The sequence below is a fragment of the Idiotropiscis lumnitzeri genome, chromosome 6 (assembly GCF_059441095.1).
Source record: "Idiotropiscis lumnitzeri isolate Australia: NSW breed Sydney's pygmy pipehorse chromosome 6, RoL_Ilum_1.0, whole genome shotgun sequence".
In the NCBI taxonomy this organism is placed as follows: Eukaryota; Metazoa; Chordata; class Actinopteri; order Syngnathiformes; family Syngnathidae; genus Idiotropiscis; species Idiotropiscis lumnitzeri.
In genome coordinates, this window is record NC_142396.1 from 13,973,939 (window position 1) to 13,990,361 (window position 16,423).

Consider the following 16,423-nt stretch of genomic DNA (forward strand, 5'->3'; position numbering starts at 1 on the left):
CACATTGGTAGCTAAATAACTGTTACATGTTGGCAGCTGATTGTGAAGCTGTGGGGGCAAACCACACTGCAGCACTTTTGCTTATGGAGAAACTTGCATGGTTGTGTCATTATCATATTATCATCAAAATTTTAATCATGAATCTGGAAAAGTGCAACACAAGTTAATGTTTTAATTTTTGTGTTTATTATGTTGTCACCATGGGTGAAATCAATCTACAAATGAGTCAAAAAAAATCTATACATAATTTATTTATAGACGACAAATCGTAGTGATCCTAGTAATACATTTTTACTGCCTCGACCAGAGACAATTTTCAATAAAAAAAAAAAAACACGATTGCACCATTTTTTTACAGTTTCATTCATACATTAGCATTATAATAATTTAAAATGAATCTATGACATGGTTTTAAGTTTGACCTCAACTTTTGATTACAATAGAAAATCAATGGCTTGAAAAAGAAGTGGGTTTGAATTTGGCGTTGCTGCAGTGTAGACGCGACTCATTATTAAAATACCTGCCCACTTTATGATTGCGACACACACCCAACGGCGTAAAAATGGCTGATGGTGATAACGTGTCTGCTTTTTGCAAAGTCAACACTTTGCGTCAGCTGCCAATCTCAGAAGAGTTGAAGAAATAGCCCGCTTCACTTTATTTTGGGAGAAACTCCTAAACACGTGCTGTGTTTAGGATCATTTTGTTCAGGATGAAAAAAAAAGAAAGAGGCCATGGACCGTGGCGTTGAGTTGGACTGTCCACCTCAGTGTTCACTAAGTGGCCATGTGGTTGCTGGGTGTCACCATGAAGGTCGACACATAAATAAATAGGAGGCCAATTTTTCCTCCAAAGCGATCGGGCCGACGGCCAGAAACAATTCCGCCAACGGCCCGCTTAATTTCAATGGAGCCAACACAATGAAGAGACATGGTGGCCACAACACACCCACTTTTGGCAGTTACCAATTAGAGTAAAGATGTTTTCCATACCAATTTATGGACAACAGCACCCCAAACAGAGCAATGTTTATTTACATCTTGAATTTCTTTTTTCTCTGACTAACAAAAATAGCTTTTGAAAAAAAGGGATTCTGGCCATTTCCAACTCTAATTATGTTGCAAAGATTATAATAGATAATGAAAAAAATGGTAGGATGGAACCTTTCAACTTAGAAATTGAGAATGTTTCTCTATCAAAGACATAAATCTTGTGTGGGTGTTCGCACATGTATATCTTCCCGCTCCATCATCTGCTTGAAAAAGAAAGACATTCAAACGTTGAGTCCTTCAAATTCACATTTCCATTCACATGCACTTTTCTGTTTTTCACTACACCCTCACCTTCACCTATGGCCAAGAGATGTAGGTCATGACCGAACAGAACAATTTCCCTGATAAAAGTCATGAAAATGAGCTTCCTCCTGTGTTTGGGCTCTCCCTTAGAGATGGAGAAGCTGCTCAGGGATCCGGAAGGGGCTGAGAGTTGAGCTGCTGCTGCTCCACATTGAGAGGAGCCAGATGAGGTGCCTCGGGAATCTGAATTAGGATGCCTCTCGGAATCCTCCCTGGTGAGGGGGCCCCCGGGGATGACCCATGACACGCTGGAGAGGCTATGTCCCCAGAAAAGCTGGATGAAGTGGCTGGTGAGAGGGAAGTCTGGGCTTCACTACTGAAGCATTCCGACCCCAGATAACAGGTTGAGGGTGATTCTGGTTTTCAAGAACTGTAATGGACAGAACACAGCACAGAACATTCTAAGCTTTTGGCATTGAAGATATTTGTAAATGTAAAAACCATGATAGTCGTACATAATACAATAGAGAGTAGACTGACTGGTTTTGTGCTTGTGTTGAATGTGTTTGCAGAATGTGCTTTAGAGGGTGGAGCTGCTGGCATTTACAGCTTCGAAAATGATTACAGCTCATAGAGGGTGAGGTTCTGAGAAGAGTCTGCCGCTTTGTGTAGCACGCCAAAGGACTGTGCATCATAGAGCAACACAGTCCCACACGTGCGAGCGCACCCCCACACACGCACACACACGCACACGCACACACACGATAGTGGACCCTGAACAGGTTTGCTGAGAGGGCAGTTTTGTTGACTTGCTGCTTTCCATGTGCAGCGTGACATGTATTGTCATTAGCTGACCTCGCCGCCACGTAGATTATTGACTGACGCCACACTGGTCTGATGAGAATCAGCATGGCATCCAGTAAGAATATATATATATATATATATTAGGGCTGTCAAAATTGAAGCGTTGTGTTTTAACACAGTTAGCTCAATTTACTTCAAAATCATTTGTTTACTTTGCAAAGCCAAATTCCAAATATTAGCACATCTTTAGCACATCATCTCAGATCAAAACACATTGCTCAAGTTACTTACCCTTAGCAGGGTTATTATACTTTTGTTTTTCGTTAATTTGCTTAAATTAATTGTCAGGGTGGGTTTGTTAGTTCTTATGACTTTCATTTTTTTTTCAAAAACTGTTTTAGTTTAGTTTTAGTCAATTCTAGTATCAGTTTTCATTTTTAGAAGTCTTTTACGCGTTTTAAAGATGAAAAAAAAAACAACATGGTAAGTATTGTGCATTGGAAATTCTACAAAAATATTATTTCAAAACATTTTGATAATACTGGTTACAGTTTACGTTTTTGACAGTCCAAAGACTACCACTTATATAATTAGATGCAGGCATACATGTGCCCTAATTAAAATAAAGCAAGGATGCCTTGTTTGCCAATTTGCCAACTTCTAAAATTGAATGGTGGGTTGAATTCCTGGTGAGAAGTCTTAAAACTATTTGTACAGTGTGCCATTTTCTATTTATTCATTTTTTCTGTTTTTATTTTTTTCATGTATGAAGACAAAAGGAAACGCACTTCCTCCCTAGCGTTGCAGCTCAGGCTGAGTTAAATATCAAGAGCAGGCGAGCCATTCCGACCAAAGCCACACGCTAACTTGTCTCGGAGGAACAACATCATTTGGTGGATCTTTTTTTTATTTTTTTATAAGCTGCTGCTTGATGACATCGCTTCTGTGTGACAAACTTTAAAAGGGCTACAACTCCCAGATGACTGTTCTTTTGGAAAACGGTCGTGCTGTTAATATCGAAAGGCTTGTGTATTAAATTAATTGCAATTATAGTTAGTTTTAGTTATTTTGTAGACGTAAAATCAGTTAGTTATCGTTTTTCTAAATCCTTTTAGTTTTTATTTTATTTCATTAATTAAAATGTTTTTCCCATTTTAGTTTTAGTTATTTCATTAGTTTTCTTTTACTAAAATAACCTTGATCACAGCATTAAAATTTTTACTCAATTTTATAACCGGTGTTAAAAATCAGGACCCTGTGTGGAAGGCAAACCCGCCTTTGAATCCCTGACTGCTTTAAAAGCCGAGGTCAAAATCCTCACAGCGGATATTTTTTTTATAACTGTTTTGGGAAAGCTGTCAAAAATCCTAACCACCTCGATTCCTTTGAAACCATAAATGCGCCTTTGAAAGCCCTGATTAGTACATGCAGCTGTGTATGTGGATCAATGGGTGACACCACAGGGGTCCCTGAGATCAAGTCCTGTGATGGGACAATCCTCGGAATTATGTTTTTGACTCAATTTTGTATCCACTGATAAAAAAAATGGGTCCTGCTTGAAAGCTCAACGCACAAATTAAAACCTACTTTGAAACGGACTATTTTAAAACCTGAGGTCACAAACCTTGACATTTGATTCCACTGACTGTAGGAGCAGCTAGTTTTCACTGGCTCATTGGTTGGCATACCTGACTTTGGAGGCAGGAGTCTTGTGCTGAGACGTTCCAAGAAGTGATTTATTTATTTATTTATTTTTTACTCAATTCTACAGCCATTGTTAAATACGGGCACAATGCGTGGAAGCCAAACTCATCTTTTTAACACTTGGAGATGGCTCTCGAAAGCTTAAATGCTCCTTTGAATGCCTAACGGATAAGGAACTCCAGCTCCAACTTTGGTTTTGGGATCAAGTCCTGCGTTGGACTATCTCCGAAATAAAGTTTTTGAATCAATTGTATAGCCGCTGTTAAAACGGGCACACAGCTTTGGAAGGTGAACTCACCATTTAAACCCTCCTTTGAAAATAAGACTGTTTTTAAACCTGATGTCACCTATTCTTATAATTGAATTTTTCCTCATTTTTATCACAAATCAGGACCACGCATGGAAGTCAAACCCTCCTATGAATCCCTGACTGCTTTAAAAGTCAAAGTTGCGCATCCTGACAGCTGAATTTTTCTACAGAATTTTGAGACAGCTGTCAAAAATCGCACCCTTTTTCTAAGCACCTTTGAAACCTTAAACACTCCTTTGAAAGCTTGACTGCCAAGGAACGACAGCCTTCCATGTGGCTGAGCGGGTCGCACAGCTGACGTTGGACACAGGGGTTTGGGGATCAAGACCATTGCTGTAAAAAAAAAAAAAAAGGCCCCTAATGTCACAGTTAAAAATGGGCACACTACTTGGAATCCTGGAAGCAGGAAATGTCCACAGATTCAACAATAGATGACAAGATAAGAATAAGACAATGAATGATTCTATTTTTCTTTACTTCCCATCTATCAAGCACATTCTCAGTGATGACAAGATAAAGCACCCAAATCCTTCTTATAAACAAGAATGTCTGAGGTCTTTGGAAACGTCTGCAAATCTTCATTCACCCTTGTCTAATTTACTAACCTGCTGACGTCAAAGGCCAGGTCTCTGTTACGGATCCCTGACAACTCCCAGATTCCTGAGCCTCGGATGCAAGACTCAGACGGACCTTGTGCTTCCTGTTGAAGTCCATGATAATAGGAGTGCGCACAGCGTGCGATTCGTGACAAGAAACCTGGCCTCCCCAAGGGACCGGGCTGTAAATATCACTGTTGTTATTGTTGTTGTTGAGGTGGATGATCCGCTCTGTGGGAAGGAAAGCACGGTGGTGTGTGTGTGTGTGTGTGGGCAAGATCACCCGAGATTGCAGAGGTAGGGGGGATCCATGTGACCTGACTCGAAAGAGGTTATGGATTAAGAGTCACATGCACAGTGTGGAAGTTAGACAAGAAGGAATGGTTTCTTTTTCTCCCCTCTCACATCTACATGTTTACGTTCCAAGGCACATCAGATCTGCTCTAGTCAGTACATGAGGATTTTCTATATCTTTTGTTTATTTTTTTCAGTAAGGTCCCGTGGAGATGCAATAGCCTGTCTTCCAGGTCACAGACATCCCTTTTGTCTTATTTCTCCACCACCTAGGAGATCACTTTATTCTATTTTCTGTCTGTCTTGCATTCAAATGGTAGCAAAAGAACCGATAGAGCCGCAACAATAACAGGGCAAGAGACAGTGGAGGGTTGTGCATTTGGAACTGGGGACTTACCTGACTGAATCCACCTTTAATAACTCCACTGCACAGCAAGAACATTTCACGTAGATATTTATTGCCATCTATCAATACTATTCTTATAATATTCTTCCATCCCTAATCGCTATTGCAGATCAGATTTGATATGTAATGAAAGGCATGTCAATACATTACTAATTAAAATGAAATAAGGTTTATTATTATTATTGAAAATATTTTACACGTTTGCACACATCCTGGATAATTCATACAATACTTTATGGTAATTTATTCACCTTATGAACAATTCTATGCAACCAATTTTGTGGGATGGCTCTTTTGCATACCTACAGTACTGTCACTCTGTCATAGTCCACAAAGCAGATCTGTGAAGGTAAAATTGGAAATCGGTGTGGAAGAACTTGACTGGCAAGTATAGATCGCTGACCTCATGTAACCAATGGGCCATATTCCCAGGTTCTTGGCAACCTTTCTGTGATGAGGACCTGGAAGGCCCCTGATTAAAATCCTCTGGGGACAGGTTTGGAGCACGGAGTCCAGTCTCTGTTGTTTCCTAATGCAGCACCTTGCTGCACTGGTGAAAGGTTGACTGCAGGATCATAAACAATACATCAGCTATCACCGCAATCCAATCTGTAAGAAATTAATTTATACAGCACTATTCAAAGAGAGGCCTCACAAAGTGCTTTTGATGGGTAAAATACAGTGAAAACGACTAGACAGTAAACACAAGAAAAATAAATCAAATCACTCGTCCTACTGAATTGACTGTCTAAATAAATGTGTTTTAACTCTGATTTAAAAATGTCAACAGAAGAGAAAGCGTTAAGATCAAATGCAAGAGTGGTCTACAATTTTGAGACAACGCAATTTGAGCCTTTTGAATCTGTTTGTGGAATCTTGAACCAGTTGCGTTGGTCTGGGCTAGAAAGAGAGCTGCATCTTTGATGTATGTATATGAGGAGTCGCAGGATCTTGGGAAAACAGAGGATTTCTGTCTGCCTAACTTTGTTAGATCTCGTCCGGCTTCACAAGTCAAATTTTGGCCTTTCTTGATGAGATGAGGTTTGAGCACCAAATAAAAATGAAACATTTGAGGTTCAGCGAGCAGCAGTAACCCCACATACTCACAGGCACTAAAATAGCGTAGAATGTCTTTAAATAAAACTGTGAGATTTTTTTTCTCTTTAAGTTTCTTGATATGAACCATAGTCACAGAGGTTAAAGTGGTTCATTGTTACTCAGTGACAGGACAAATGTGACTGTAAAAGATTGTCTGTCTCAATAACTTATTGGCAATCAGTGTGTAGTGCTACTTTTGCCCTGCTTCAGCTGGTATAGGCTCCAGCTCCCTGTGACTCGAAACATACAAGAAGTTATACAAAACATGGATGAATGCTTTAAACCAGGGAGTCTTAACCTTTTTGACCCAGAGGGCCCGAATTATCCTGGAGAAAGCGGCCCGTGGATATTCACATATCATGATTTGTGTTGACTTTTATTATATTGGCATTCAATAACTCACTCAAATACACTTACAGTTTAACAATCTAAAACAATGCCAAATAAATAAACCTACATAACCTGCAACATAATCATCAAAATGTATTGATATTGTGTAAATAGGGGAAAACAAATCCGGGAATTAATTTAAAAGTTTTAAATTTAAATTTTAAAGTTTAGAGTCTCCAGTCAAGCTTATTACAAAAATAATTAAATATAGAATTTAACAATTAGATTAAATTAAACATTACCTCAGCAAAAAGGATGTAAAATCTTTTTCTCTTTTGGTGAGGTTTGTCATAATTTTTGATTTCTATTTTTCTTTTAATACACTTAACTATGAGCTTCGCTGCTCGTGGATTTCTTCTTCAACATATCATGTAGAGGTACATAAATAACTGAAATTACAAAATTACACCCTGATTTTCCACTAAATGGAAACAGTGAGCATTAAGAGGCAGTTACTTTCCCGCTACAGTGCTCATCCATTTTGTTCTTTTTTTTGTCTTTTTTTGGGGGGGGGGGAGCGAAAATATCACCCTGTCTTCCGCCTCAGTGGTTCATTTCGCTCTCGTGTTGTTTGTGGCAGCTCAATGGAGCGTCACTTACCAGCCCCGTCACAGATTCCACATTACGCTATTCAGCTGTGGCTATAGAAATGGCACCACTGTGCTCCAAATTACTTGCTCTGTTTTCAGTATTAAACAAGGGTCTTAGAATAAAGTTAATGGCAGGAGCAGAAAGCCTGGTGATGGACCTATTGTGTGTTTAGTGAAAAGTGTTTCAGCAGCCCTGGATGACATTTGGTCTCGGGTTAATCAGCACAGAGAGAGGAAAGATACAGTATGTTGCCTTAATGGAAATGAAAGCAACTTGAGGGATGGTGTTACTGATTGATTCGTCCATGTGCGATGTTTTTAAAGGGGTGAATGTGGCCACATTATTCCCACTCACTGCTGTCTCTTGTTGCATATTTATGGGATGGGATGGGAAGGGAAGTGAAGGAGTTAGTGCGCTAGCGTGTTGACTGTAAAGGACAGAAATAAGAGCAAAGAAAAAAAAATAGTCACAAATCAGTGCAAGTACCCCCTTGCAAAAAATATGGAATGAACTGTCTCAGAGGCAAGGCAAGGCAAGTTTATTTGTATAGCACATTTTGTGTACAACACAATTCAGTGCTTTACATAAAACATTAAAAGTCAAAGTAGTCCCGATTTTGAACCTATTTAACGGAGTGCCACTAAGTCCCACTTACTGTTCTAGCCTATCGGGCAGTATCTTGTTATCGGTGTCAAATGCAGCACTAAGATCTACCAAAATGGTGTTTTTGAAGGTATCATTCAGAAACTGAAATTCATTAAATAAATTGTTTTGCATCATAAAAGTGTGAAAAACAGCCCTTTGAAATGTTTTTTTCCCAAAAATTGAAGAGTTGATTTGGGCCTGTAGTTCCTTATTGTCGACGCTTTTTTTTTTAGAAGTGGTTTTATTACTGCAATTTTTAAGGCCTGGGGAAACGATTGAAGGACGTTATTTACTATGAGTAATACATTTGGTGCTATACAATAAAAATATATTTTTTTAATTGTTATGACAGCATATCAAACGAGGTTCAAGTCTTCAATATTAGCTTGAGAAGATGGCACAAGTGACAATGTGATTTTCCCAGAGAAGAATGTTCATTAGTTGTTTAAATTTGTAGAACAAAAACAGATCACAAACATGACACAAAACTGAAATGCTTTCATATGGCAACTTTCTGGCTTTTAAAAACACTGAAAGAAATCAAGAAAAAAATGTAGGAGCCAGTAACAGTTATTTGTTTAGACGCAGAAGATGGAACATTTTGGAATCATGAAAAGACAACAACAACAAAAGATAACTTCAACACAATCCTAGTATTTTGTAGCACTATATCTGGCCTTTATAACAGTTGTCAGTCTCAGAGGCATGAACTTAATGATAATCAGGTTCATCTTTCACTAATTGCTTTTGCTTTAGTTCTGTGTCATGTCTGTAATCAGATTTTTTTCCCACAAATTTAAACAACTGATGAACATCACAGAAGACCGGCGATTATTTTTTTTTTTCCAATGGTTGCACGTGTTTGTCACATTTTTTTTTGTGTGTCATCATAATTGAGCGACAAGTGTGGACATCACTGCCTCTTATTTTTTTGATGATGTTCAGTTTGGTACTATGGACAGGGTGAAAGGATGTTTGATTGGTGAACATTCATTGGTCTGGGGAGGGGGTTGTTGAATGTACAGACTCAATTATCGATGCAACACTTTTTTTTTAGCACAATGCATTCTCTCTTCATTGATTGATTGATTGTGTTAGCCGTGAGGATCATGTTTTGTACAATGAAGCATATTTGGATATAAACGTACACTGAGCACACACACCCCTACACACACACACACACACACCCCCACACCCGCAAGCATACAATCAGGACATGCCTCTGTAATGATGACAACCCTACGACAGTAATGAACAACATCAAGTCTTTTATGGTGAAGAGATTGGCCCTTGCTTAGTCAAAACAATTAATATTCATGGTTGGCTGGCGGAAGGAGAATAGCAGAGTGTCTCAGCAGAGCCCCAGTAGGTTTTTAGTGATAAAGGACCGAATGCAGCAGAGGGTTTTCTGGGTGCGCTTCTTTTGAAACCGAACTTGGCTCTTTACAGGAAAACCAAAGCCAGGGTGGTCTGATCTGGTCCCATTTTCTAAAAAAAATGGTGATGAAAACAAAAGAACAAGATCAATGTTCTGTTTAGTTGTTCATTTTTGGGCAAGACTGCAGCCTAACCAGATTAGAGTGGATTCTTTTGGCGTGTCACTCTGGTGTTGTTTCTTGTTGAACAGAGGCACATTCTGCTCAATGTGATAAGATTGTCTATTTGTTCGTTTATTTACTCTATGGAAATGGATAAAAAAAAAAGTACATATCACACCTTCCTTCTGCCACGAATTGTGCCTTCTGGGAATCTGTTTGTATTATTGTGTACGTACCTACAAATGGGCATGTTCACCGTAAAAGCTTAGAGACCAACATATAAATCAGTGCTCGTGTAACAATGCCGTTTTTACAAGGCCCCTAAAAATGAAAAAGCAATAAACCTTGACATAGATAATCTGCTGGCGTATCACAAGCATTGAAATACTTCATCATATCAATGTGGGATTTATTGTTGGGCTTTATCAAGTGATCACAGAAAAAAAGCAGCAGTAAAAATCTAATAGATTTGTTTGATTCATTCACTGCTCTCTTTTTATCTTGTTCAGATTTTAATGGACGGAACCATGTCATTATTAACTTTATTTTTCCACAGAGCCACCCGGCAAGTTAATATGTGGGTGTGCTTTTGATCCGTCAAAACGCTAATATTATAACGCCCAGGCGCCTCTTTGATTATTGTGGGCAGATCATGTTGTTTGAGGATTTGCACACAATTTGGATCTAATAGTAGATTATTCATGAACTCCAATTGCTGGGAATTACTGTGAAGCGAGTGACTGCAATTACACCGTAAATCAAACATAGTTTGGGTGGGTGGCTAAGATATGAAATTCAAATGACAGCAACATAGCTTTACTTGAATTCTCTCTGTTCTCTGCACAATGGTAACTTGGTAATCCCTCGTGCCCTAAGCATACGGCAGAATTTTGTTTTAAATCTGTAATGTGAATAAGTACGAGCCATTTTATATTGATGACACACAGATTCATATGATTCTCTCACTCTCTGCGTCAAACTAAATCAAAACATCCAAGCCTCCACTTAGTAAAAGCATCGATTGTATTTTCACTCAGAGAGGCGGCACTTCTTTCGTGACATCTTGTGATTTGATGATCCAAGCCACATGTCACAATTTTTAAAAGTCCTGCTTAGCCATACATTTTTAGAGCTAGGCACTTAATACATTTTTGTGAATTTCAATAATAGAATGTTTCTCCGTTCTGTTCTTTAAAATGTTCCCTTAAATATTGCCTTTCGTGTTAATAAAGGGTTAATAAATTCTCCTCTTCTCCTTCCCAGCATTCTTTATCCCATCCCTTCATCTCACAGTGTGGCTACTGAAGACGTTCATCCCAGTGTGGTTTGTCATGCCTCACTCCATCCTGTGATTGTCCCTCACAATTTTCCGGCACCTCTCTACCCTACCCGTTCATTGTTCTGAGGGTGAGATGCACTGACTGAGGTTGACTGTTCATTTCTCAACGACTGCAGCTCGCTCCCTGTGGTGCGGAGTCGTGTCCTCCACCACTCAATTATGCCCCTCAAAAAAGACGTACAGATGGACGGGGATGCATATGGGCTTTGCGCTTGCACACACACAGCCATACTAACTGAAAGGCATTTGCCATGCCCACTTTGTATTTGATCTGATTTTATTTCTTATGCCCTTTGCTCCTCCTGGAGGTGAGGAAAAAAATGGCATCTCTGACAATTTCTTCCAAACAAAATCATCTTTATTTGAGGCGTCTTTCTCAATGTTCCTCCCTATTCCTTGTTTGTTTAGACCGCAGGTCCCCCAACCCCCGCCACTTCATCATTTCTCCCTCTCACACTGAGCATCAGGGGGTGGTTAATGAGAGCTGCGCACAAATTGGCTTACCTGCCTCCCTGTGCTCACCACAGAGTGCCTCAAGTCTGACAATGGTCACTGAAAAAAGCACCAGAGGAGGCCATAAAATACAGCCACTTGTACACACAACTGGACTTTCCAGGTGACTTTCTACAACCATGCCAATAAAGTCTTTTAATGAAGAATTTGTTCCGGTGGTGATTATTCACTGAAAAAAAAGTCTGTTGAATTTACTTTTATTTTGAATTTGAACATGTACATTGGTTGCACGTGATTAGAATGGAATAAACTGATGTAATTTCCACTTCTGCTCCCTACTTGCTGATGTGTAAAAAAAACAATACCAAGGAATCATATTAAGTTTATATTTTATTTGTCAGTTGTTACACTTGCTCATTATGAAAAGTGAAAGCAAATTTGATCATGTCCAGTGGCCTTAACTGTACCTCTAATTTGATTTCTTTTTGATCATATTAATTGAAGCTATCATGTAGCTTTTATGCATTTTTATTATGTAAATGGTAAATGGGCTGTCACTTACATTGCACTTTTTTCATTGTCTTTACCCTGAAAAAAAAAGAACTTTGAATTTATTTAATTGGAACCTGAACATTGGTCAGCTACAATTCAAATGTGGTAAACTGACATAATTCTGAGATGTCAACTTCTAAGATGGGAACATTTTGATCAGTTAATCATATTTTAAACATGCCACTGACATGCAGATTAAAATTTTTCATTTATTTATTTTTTTCAATTTGCTTTCCAAAAACATTTTGAAGCCATGTGTATTGTCAACAAGACATACCCAATTGTGAATTGGTGGTGTGGTAGCCACACCATCAAATATTTACAAGCTTGGCAATACAAACTTTTGACATATTTCATCTACATGCCTGGAAATTATAACGCAAACGCCTCAAAAGAAACTAATTGGTCCTTTCGTTTGTCAAGCAGCCAAAATGGGAGTGGAGAAGGGGATTAGTGAGAATTGATCTTTTCTGGCTCCAGATATTTTATGACCTAGCTAATCCAAACCTCAACTCCTGACTAAAAATTTACTTCAACCCAACTGAACCCAATCCTGACTCCATTTATCTTTCTCTAGTTGACCTGGCTGTAACCCGAACCTCCTGAAGTTTTACAAGGCAGGCTGGCTGCGCATGTTAGCTACTTGACAGAGTAATGATGCATTTGACATGCCAGTGGCGACCACCTTAGACATGGTCTCAAAGGCATATTTGGATGTTTGTTCATGGTCAGTTGCCAGGCAATAATTTAAATTCCATACGGAAATTCAAGATGACCTGAGAGCGGGCCATCTCCAGTGTATGGCTGTGGGATATCGGCAAAAGCCTGGAACTATGTGAACAATGTGAACCTTGACTTTAGGAATTAGCTGACCAATCGTGATGAAAAGAATGTACTGGCAATTGAATATTGACTTCCTTGGAGAATATCTGTTCCAATATTTTATGTTGAATAATTGAATTACTGTTTGAATGCCATTGTCTGTGCTTTTTTTTAAAGCATAAACTGGAAAGTTGTTTATATTATACAAATATATTGTCAAATTACTCAGCAGTGGTGCCTTTCGGGGATTCAATTTCTATCCTCAAGCAAGATGCTGATTTTAATAGCATCCATCTCACGAATTTCAAGCTTGCTAAAGAGGAATGTTGATATGTACAAAAGCAACATTTGTCTTTTGACATATATAAACCCATAGCTGATTAGTCTATTACAATGCTCCAATCAGTCTCATGCAGCCACATGCTATTATCCCTTCGGTGATAATCGCCTTCATTCACTTTTATCAATCTGCACAGAAAATCAACAGTGTGTGGGCTTTTAAATGACTTTTCTTTGTTTCGCAGCATTAAAGATGTGGTGTGTGTGTGAACACTGCTTATTTTTTTTTTGCCCTGCCTGTCCTGAATACCTTCATATGTCACGCAACAAAATCATTTGTTGGATACAGATGGCAAAAGGCCCCACATTTGTTGAATTTCTCCAATCAAGCATGTCTGCATATGTGTCTTGTTGGAATGAAGAAAACAAAGGATCCCACTCTCACACATTCTCAACAAAACACAGATTCTCTCTTGTATACGAATCCAAAAATATACACAGCTCTCTGTGCTACGGCAACAAGGAAAACAAACATGGTTTCTCACCCGTTCTTCGGTGCTTTCACTCACATTAGATGCCAACTGCTGTGTCACTCATAGTTGCACGAAACAATCGATTGAGCACAATAGCAACACAGTGTGTGACATGCCAACACAAATCTTGGGGATTAAAGTGTAATGATAACTCCTACTGTAAGAATCACAGATCAAAACGTGTTTCAGCACAGGGATCTGCATTCGGTAACAGCGCATTTTGGTGCCTTTGTTTAATGTCGGGCAGGACAAATTGATTTGTTATGCGCCTTGGGTGAGTGCCGAAAAATCTATTTGCATGTTTAATTGAGCAAGACTGAAAAGTATTTAATAAGTACCCATCTCAGAGGATCCCAGTTTCATGCCCAGCGTAAAGAGCAGTCCAACTGCGTGCGTGGATGGAGTTTACCTTCTTTCGGATTTTCGTATTGGCCCTGTTAGAAATGGGAGTTTGCGCCGTTGTGGGACTGAACACTTGATTCTTGATTGAATGAAGATGCAACACTTTTTATGCCAAGCACACGTGTGCCTGTCAGTGAAAATAGTATTTAAGATATTATGACAAACCTTCAATATGAGACGTAGCAATATTTGGACAAGATGCTTTGTTTAAAAAAAAAAAAAAGCGGTGCTGTAAAAAAATCCTTTCTTGTAAGCCCTTTAACACTGCAAGCAAACTGCAAGGGAAATGTTTGGGAAAGGCCCTTCCCTGTTTAAGCGTGACCGTACCCCAGTGTACAAAGCACAGTCCCTAAACGCATGCGTGCATGAGTTTGGTTTGGACCAACTTGACTGACAGATTCCTGACCTCAACAGCATCAAAAAAAATCATTGGGATGAACTCCAACAAAAATTGTGAGCCATGTTTCTTGTCCAACATCAGTGGCCTGTGACCTCACGACAGGCGGTCATTTTACGCATAGGAGACGGAGGACAGTGAGTTTGAGGGAGTCCGTCAGTTCTGACGAATGCAGTTCTAATTATGCCCCTATCATTAAAATGACTCAGTGTGAGTGCATGCCTTGTAGGCTGCTTTATTGCTGGATTTAATCTATGACTGGTTCGCAACTCATTATTAATATGGTAATGGATCTCCTTGAAGAGATTAAGGGATGGAGTGGTTGATGGTGACAGTAAAAGCTATTTCTGATTTCAGACACAGAGAGCGCTTCGGGGGGCTGTCGCAGACAAATAGTGCCATTTAAAGCTGATTTTTCTTTTTTAAATGGCTACATCGTTGCTTTACTTGCGCATTGTAACAAGTCGCATGACTGTAACAGAATTTCATCAGAAATATTTGAGCATCTGCGACTCGAATGAGTGGCATGTCATTGTCCTCAATCCCCGATGCTCTCATTGTTTGAGGGTAGAATTCATAAAAAGCTGCAGACAAATGACACATTACATGACTGAATGACACCCACCCACATCCTATAATTCCCCTTCAAGCTAAAGTCCTGCACAGGAGTCCAATACACATGTTCAAGGACTTTCACATCAGCAGGAAACAGCCTGCTGGTGTGCGTGAATAATGCATGGCAGCAGTTTAAGAAGGAGAATGGGGGGATTATTAAACTCCCCTGAGCAAATAAATCAGTCAACTGTCATAATGTTACATGTTTATGTGAGAGGCTGTGTGTATATTATGTAGCCGGAGATAAGACGGTGCAACATTAGCTGAAATTTCTTCTTCAATTGGCTTTTATGCATCACTCATAGTGCAGTGGGGCGAAATGCCGTCTTGTATTAGGCATTAATACAATTAGGATTAGAAAGAAATGCTCAACGTTTCTCCTTATTCCAAATCAATGCAGGCATTCCTTTGACTTCAGTAGACAGCATTTAGTTTAGAGAATTCTTGCCTCCAAACTAGTCCAACACTTCATATGGGCTCTTCATTTGAGAGGAATCGCAAATGATGACGGGTACTTAGAACCATGTGCGCTCCAAAGAGATTGGTAATTGCATTAGTTTTATGATGAATATGTAAAAAGTGACAAATGAGCTTGGGCATGGAATTCATAATGTTTTATTTCACTGACCCTCCATTTCTCCAGAAAGCGTGTGTCACATTACTGTGGTATGCAGTAAATGAATTTACTGCATCAGCCATAGAACAATACATTTTGATTAATGGTCATGTTTTTTTTTTTATTCTTATAATCAAGGCAGCAATGCTTGTATTCAATTTCATTACATTCGAGTGCCACCGTGGCGTGGTCACGTGCTTTTATGGATCTTATCTCTGCAATCCAGTAATCAATACCCTGTGAGTCACAACCCTGCGTATGTTTTAACCTTGTTGGTTATGACGTAAATGCATTTGACGTGACATTTTGTAGAAGGCCTTGGCCTTTTATTTAACCGCTGATTTTAGTTTTTAAAATTGACTTTATTGTCATGACCTATTTGGGATTTTGACTCATGAAAGGGAACGGCAGGGAATTTATTTTTTTTTTCATGATCTTAAAGAAACACCTTTATTATTTTTGTCATTTTTAAGGCTTACAAAAGCAACAAAATAATCCAAAGGTACAAAAAATACATGCCACATCAACATTCAATACTAAGTCGTTGATGGTGTCGTGGCACACTGGCCCGACTTGTGTACGAGCAGCGTGGGATCGATTCCTGCTCTCAGTGACAGTGTCTGTGCGTGCCCTGCGACTGGCAGGCGACCAGTTAAGGATATAGTTTGCCTTTGGCCAAAAGTCACCTGGGATCAGCTCCGCAACAGGAAAATACATACATACAATATGTATATTTATTTAAGT

At 39.1% G+C, this 16,423-nt stretch overlaps 1 long non-coding RNA gene across 5 annotated transcripts in view; it reads right to left on the bottom strand.

Moving 5' to 3' along the window:
- LOC148335338 (uncharacterized) overlaps positions 1–16,423 on the bottom strand; it is a 32,209-nt gene that overhangs the window by 1,397 nt on the left and 14,389 nt on the right. Inside the window, exons 3-7 of one of the 5 annotated variants that reach the window (XR_015844119.1) lie at positions 5,813–6,018; positions 4,719–4,940; positions 4,328–4,446; positions 1,344–1,725; positions 164–1,252 (exon numbers count right to left, since the gene is read on the bottom strand). This is a non-coding gene — a long non-coding RNA (uncharacterized LOC148335338). Of the gene's footprint in view, positions 1–163; positions 1,726–4,327; positions 4,447–4,718; positions 4,941–5,812; positions 6,019–16,423 lie in introns of those variants that run through there. The other 4 variants (XR_015844120.1, XR_015844121.1, XR_015844118.1 and 1 more) reach the window with 4 other exon arrangements.